This window comes from Bubalus bubalis, chromosome 16 (assembly GCF_019923935.1).
Source record: "Bubalus bubalis isolate 160015118507 breed Murrah chromosome 16, NDDB_SH_1, whole genome shotgun sequence".
Classification (NCBI taxonomy): domain Eukaryota; kingdom Metazoa; phylum Chordata; class Mammalia; order Artiodactyla; family Bovidae; genus Bubalus; species Bubalus bubalis.
In genome coordinates, this window is record NC_059172.1 from 68,438,716 (window position 1) to 68,445,785 (window position 7,070).

The window sequence follows — 7,070 nt, forward strand, 5'->3', positions numbered from 1 at the left end:
TGCTGCATCCCATGGGTTTTTTTTTTAATTAGATTATAGTTGCTTACAATGTTATGTTAGTTTCTTCTGTGAAGCAAACTGAACCAGTTATACACATACATGTATCCACTCTTTTTCAAATTTCATTCCAATTTCGGTCATCACAGTGCATTCAGTCAAGTTCCCTGTGCTATGTAGTAGGTTCTCATTTGTTATTAGCTCTGTACATTGTTAGAGCTGGATGTGGAACAGCAGACTGGCTCCAAATAGGAAAAGGAGTGTGTCAAGGCTGCATATTGTCACCCTGCTTATTTAACTTATATGCAGAAGGCAATGGCACCCCATTCCAGTACTCTTGCCTAGAAAATCCCATGGACGGAGGAGCCTGGAACGCTGCAGTCCATGGGGTCGCTGAGGGTCGGACACGACTAAGTGACTTCACTTTCACTTTTCACTTTCATGCGTTGGAGAAGGAAATGGCAACCCACTCCAGTGTTCTTGCCTGGAGAATCCCAGGGATGGTGGAGCCTGGTGGGCTGCCGTCTATGGGGTTGCACAGAGTCAGACACGACTGAAATGACTTAGCAGCAGCAGCAACAGAATATATCATGAGAAATGCTGGGCTGGAGGAAGCACAACCTGGAATCAAGATTGCCGGGATAAATATCAATAACCTCAGATATGCAGATGACACCACTCTTACGGCAGAAAGTGAAGAAGAACTAAAAAGCCTCTTGATGAAAGCAAAGGAAGAAAGTGAAAAAGTTGGCTTAAAGCTCAACATTCAGAAAACTAAGATCATGGCATCTGGTCCCATCACTTCATGGGAAATAGATGGGGAAACAGTGGCTGACTTTAATTTTTTGGGCTCCAAAATCACTGCAGATGGTGATTGCAGCCATGAAATTAAAAGACGCTTACTCCTTGGAAGGAAACTTATGGCCAACCTAGACAGCGTATTAAAAAGAGACAATACTTTGCCAAAAAAGGTCCGTCTAGTCAAGGCTATGGTTTTTCCAGTGGTCATGTATGGATGTGAGAGTTGGACTATAAAGAAAGCTGAGCACTGAAGAATTGATGCTTTTGAACTGTGGTGTTGGAAGAGACTCTTGAGAGTCCCTTGGACTGCAAGGAGATCCAACCAGTCCATCCTAAAGGAAATCAGTCCTGAATATTCATTGGAAGGACTGATGTTGAAGCTGAAACTCCAATACTTTGGTCACCTGATGCGAACAACTGACTCATTTGAAGAGACCCTGATGCTGGGAAAGATTGAGAGCAGGAGGAAAAGGGGATGACAGAGGATGAGATGGTTGGATGGCATCACCAACTCGACGGACATGGGTTTGGGTGGACTCTGGGAGTTGGTGATGGACAGGGAGGCCTGGCATGCTGCAGTTTATGGGGTTGCAAAGAGTTGGACATGACTGAGGGACTGAACTGACTGACTGACTATACATTATAGTGTATATATGTCAGTCCCAGTCTGTCAGTTCATCCTACCCACCCTTTCTGCCCTATATCCCATAGGTTTTGGATCATCTTGTTTTCATTTTCATTTGCCTCTAGGTATTTTTTTGATTACCTCTTTAATTTCTTCACTGATCCATTGGTTGTTTATTATCAGATTGTTTAGCCTCCACATGTTTTTGTGTTTTTTTTAATAGGTTTTTCTTTTTCTTGTAGTTGAGTTCTAATTTCATAACATTTGGGTCAGAAAAGATGTTTGATTGATTTAAATTTTCTTAAATATTCTGAGACTTGTGGCCCAGCATGTGATCAACTCTTTGTATACTTGAGAAGAATGTGTATCCTACTGTTTTTGGATGGAATGCTTTATAAATGTGAATTAAATCCTTCCAGTTTACTTTGTCATTTAAGGTCTGTTTTTTCTTATTGATTTTCTGTCTGGATGATCTGTCTGTTGATGACAGTGGGGTGTTAAATTCCACCACTATTGTTGTGTAGAGTTGATTTCTCCTTTTATGGTGGTAAGTTGAGACTCTTCTTGATGGGTGTGTATGTATTTAAAATTGCTATAGGTTCTTCTTGGATTGCTCTCATCATCATGATGTAATGTCCTTCTTCATCTCTTGTAACAGTCTTTATTTTCAAGTCTATTTCATCTAATATGAATATTGCTATTCCAGTTTTCTTTTGATTTCCATTTTGATGGTATATCTTTTTCCATCCCTTCAGTTTCATTTGGTATGTGTACCTAGATCTGAATTGGTTCTCTTGTAGACAGCATTTTTATGAACATTGTTTTGTATATATATATATTTTTTTTTTCAGTCAGTCTTCATCTATTTGTCAGATCATATAATCCATTTACATTTCAGGTGATTATTGATATGCATATTCTTATTGCCATTTTGTTAATTGTTTGTGATTTCTTTTTGTAGGTGTTTTTTTCCCTTTTTGTGTTCTCTCCTCTTGATATTTGATGACCAACTTCAGTATTGTGTGTGGATTCCTTTTTCTTTTTTGTGTATATCTGTTGTAGAATTTCAATTTGTACTTACCATGAGGTTTTGATATAGCAGTCCATATACAAAAAAAGACTGTTTTAAGTTGTTGGTCTTTTAATATCAAATGCATTTCCAATATATTGCATTTGTTCTCTCTTCACAACTTGTGGTTTTGATATCATATTTGCGTGTTGATACCTTTACTGTATGTTTGCCTTTGCCAGTGAGTTTTTCCATTTATAATTTTCTTATTTCTAGTTATGTCCTTTTCTTTTCAGCCTAGAGAAGTTCCTGTAGCATTTATTTCATAGTGATTCTGTTGGTGCTGAATTTTCTTAGCTTTTGCTTGTCTATAAAGCTTTTGATTTCTCCGTCAAATCTGAATGAAAGCCTTGCTGGGTAGAGTATTCTTGGTTGTAGGTTCTTTCTTTTTGTCATTTTAAATATATTGTAAAACTACCTTCTGGTTTGCAGAATTTCTACTGAGAAATGAGCTGACAGCCTTATGGACATTCTTTTGTTCATTATTGGTTGTCTCCCCTGGTTGATTTCAATATTTTTCTTTGCCTTTAATTTTTGTCAATTTGATTACGATGTGTCTCAGCATGTTCCTCCTTGGTTTTATCCTGCTTGGAATTTGGAAAACTGTTTCCTTTCCCGTGTTAGGAAAATTTTCAGCTCTTCAACTATTTTCTGAGGTCCTTTTTCTTTCTCTTCTCTTTCTATAATCTCTATAATGCAAATGCTGGTACATTTAATGTTGTCCCCCCATCTCTCTTACACTGTCTTAATTTCTTTTCATTCTTCATTCTGTTTCACAGCAGTGATTTCCACCATTGTCCCCTAGGTTAACATTTGTTCATTTTTTTTTTTTACTGTGATTAAAAACACATACAAAATTTACTATCTGATCCATTTTAAGTGTACAGTTCAGTAGTGTTGCATATATTTGCATGATTGTAAAATAGATCTCCATAACTTTTTCATATTGCACATTTGAAAATCGATACCCATTAAAAACAGTTCTTCCTGTCCCCCCTCTTCCAAGCCTAAACCCATTCTACTTTCTGTTTCTATGATTTTGACTTCTTGAGGTATCTCATGTAAGTAGAATCATATAATATATGTCCTCTTTTTTTCCCCCAAACATTAAACTTTTTATTTTGTATTGGGATATATAGCCAGTTAATGGTGCTGTGTTAGTTTCAGGTGAACAGCAAAGGGACTCAGCCATACATGTATTTGTCCTCTTGTAACTGGATTATTTCACTTAGCATAATGTCCTCAAATTTATCTATGTTACATCATGTGACAGAATTTCTTTCCTTTTCCAGGCTGCATTCTATGTATATACTACACTTTATCCATTTATCTTTTGATGGACATTTGAGTTGACTCTACTTCTTGGCTATTATAAATAATGCTACTTTAAGTTTAGATATGCAAATATTTCTTTGAGGCCCTGCTTTCAATTCTTTTGGATATCTACCCAGAAGTGGGATTGCTGAGTCATATAGTAGATTTATTTTCTGTGTTTTGAGGTACTCTTATACTGTTTTCCATAGCAGTTATACCATTTTACAATCTTATCATCAGGATTGGAGCAAGGGTTCCAATTTCTCCACATGCCCACCAATATTTATTTCTTTTTCGTTTTGTTTAATAGCAGCTGTCTTAATGGTGTGGAGGTAATATCTCATTGTGCTTTGAGTTTGTATCTCTCTGACAGTTAGTGATGTTGAGTATATTTTTGTATGCATATTCACCATTTGTATATCATATTTGGAAAAATGTTTTTTTCAAGTCCTTTGCTGATTTTTTAAAATTAATTTATTTTTTATTGAAAGATAATTGCTTTAGAGCCATTGCTGATTTTTAAATTGAGTTAGTTCTTTTTGTTGAGTTGTTCAGTTCAGTTCAGTTGCTCAGTTGTGTCCGACTCTTTGCGACCCCATGAATCACAGCACACCAGGCCTCCCTGTCCATCACCAACTCCTGGAGTTCACCCAAATTCATGTCCATTGAGTCGGTGATGCCATCCAGCCATCTCATCATCTGTTGTTTATTTATTTTTAATTAAATTATTTTAATTGGAGGATAATTTCTTTACATATTGTGATGGTTTTTGCCATACACTGACATGAATCTGCCATGGGTACACATGTGTTCCCCCATCCTGAGCCCCCCTTCCATCTCCCTCCCTACCCCATCCCTCTGCATTGTCCCAGAGCACCAGCTTTGAGTGCCCTGCTTTATGCATAGAACTTGTATTGGTCATCTATTTCACATATAGTAATATACATGTTTCAATGCTATTCTCTCAAATCATCCCACCCTTGCCTTCTCCCACAGAGTCCAAAAGTCTGTGCTTTCCATCTGTGTTTCTTTTGCTGCCTTGCATATAGGATCATCATTACCATCTTTCTAAATTCCATATATATGTGTTAATATATTGTATTGGTGTTTCTCTTTCTGACTTACTATACTCTGTTTAATATTCTCCAGTTTCATCCACCTCATTAGAACTGACTTAATTGTGTTCTCTTTTATAGCTGAGTAGTATTCCATTGTGTATATGTACTATAACTTCCTTATCCATTCATCTGTGGATGGACATCTGGGTTGCTTCCATGTCCTAGCTATTGTAAACAGTGCTGCAGTGAACATTGGGGTTCATGTTTCTCTTTCAGTTCTGGTTTCCTTGATGTGTATGCCCAGCAGTAGGATTGCTGGGTTGTACGGCAGTTCTATTTCCAGTTTTTAAAGGAATCTCCACACTGTTCTCCACAGTGGCTGTACCAGTTTGCATTCCCACAAACAGTATAAGAGGGTTCCCTTTTTTCCACACCCTTTCCACATTTATTGTATGTAGACTTTTTTTTTTTTTTTTGACTTTTTGATGGCGGCCATCCTGAGTGGCATGAGATGAGGCCTCATTGTTGTTTTGATTTGCATTTGTCTAATAATGAGTGATGCTGAGCATCTTTTCATGTGTTTAGTAGCCATCTGTATGTCTTCTTTGGAGAAATGTCTGTTTAGTTTTTTGGCCCACTTTTTGCTTGGGTGTTAATTTTTCTGGTATTGAGTTGCATGAGCTGCTTTTATATTTTGGAGATTAATTCTTTGTCAGTTGTTTCGTTTGCTATTATTTTCTCCCATTCTGAAGACTGCCTTTTCACCTTGCTTATAGTTACCTTCATTATGCAAAATCTTTTAAATTTAATTCAATTCAGTTCAGTTCAATTGCTCAGTCATGTCCACTCTGCAACCCCATGGACTGCAGCATGCCAGGCTTCCCTGTCCATCACCAACTCCTGAAGCTTGCTCAAACTCATATCCATCGAGTCAGTGATGCCATCCAACCATCTCATCCCCTGGTGTCCCTTTCTCCTCCTGCCTTCAATCTTTCCCAACATCAGTGTCTTTTCCAATGAGTCAGTTCTTCGCATCAGTGGCCAAAGTATTGGAGTTTCAGCTTTAGCGTCAGTCCTTTCAATGAATATTCTGGACTGATTTCCTTTAGCTCATTGATTTAATTAAAGTTTAATTTGGGTCCCACCTGTTTATTTTTGTTTTTATTTCCACTACTCTGGGAGGTGGGTCGTAGAGGATCTTGCTGTGATTTATGTCAGTGAATGTTCTGCCTATGTTTTCCTCTAAGAGTTTAATAGTTTCTGGTGTTACATTTAGAGCTTAATCCATTTTGAGTTTATTTTTGCATATAGTGTTAGAAAGTGTTCTAGTTTCTTTCCTTGACACGTGGTTGACCAGTTTTCCCGGCACTTGTTAAAGAGACTGTCTTTTCTCCATTGTATGTTTGTAATAAACTGTGCTTAGCTGCCACAAAGTAGGAGGGAATGCCTTAACCATACACATGTTGTCAGGCCTGAGAGCCTCTTCCATCCTCGTCAAGGGGAGTGCTAACCTTCTCTCCTTTCATACAACATTCTTCTGGGGTTTTTATCTTGTGCCTTCATCTGGGACATATTCTTCTGCCATCTCATTTTATCTAGCTTTCTGTGTTTGCATATTCCATTCCACAAGCTTCAGGATTGTAGTTCTTCTAGCTTCTGCTCCTCGCCCCCTGGTCAATGAGGCTGTCTAGAGATTTGTGCAAGCTTCCTCATGTGAGAGACTTACACCCACTCTCTGGTGGGTGGATCTGGGTTTTGTCCATCTAGTGAGTAGGGCTGTGTCTGGGTCTGTGTTTTTTATCAAGCAGTTGTTTATTCATGGAGACTTTAAGCAGTCTGTCTGCTGATGAGTGGGGCTGTGTTCTAGTCTGATTGAATGTTTGGTCTGAGGCTTCCCAGCACTGGAGTCTACAGGTGGTTTGATGGAGCCACCATCTTATCCACAAAGGCTCCCTTTTCTACACATTAAAATGGCAGAAAACCTCACCCAAAGAGTTACTGGTACCTCAATCCAAATGGAACATAATTCATAATTTCATGATTATAAACTTATAGACATTTACTTCTGTGATTGGATAATTTGTTAAGAAATCGCTGGTATACCTACTTATATGGAGAGGCCATAAAAATTGTGGGTGATTTTCTTCACTCCAGTAGTTGAAGTTGCTTTTCTTGAATGGAAGGCAATGGGCCAGGAATACTTGGA

The 7,070-nt window shown here is 38.0% G+C and overlaps 1 non-coding gene across 1 annotated transcript; it reads right to left on the reverse strand.

Moving 5' to 3' along the window:
• Nucleotides 1-6,271: 6,271 nt before the first annotated feature.
• On the reverse strand, nt 6,272-6,397 carry LOC112579751. The gene has a single exon (XR_003104087.2). It is a non-coding gene; the product is annotated as a U6atac minor spliceosomal RNA (small nuclear RNA).
• Nucleotides 6,398-7,070: the final 673 nt, after the last annotated feature.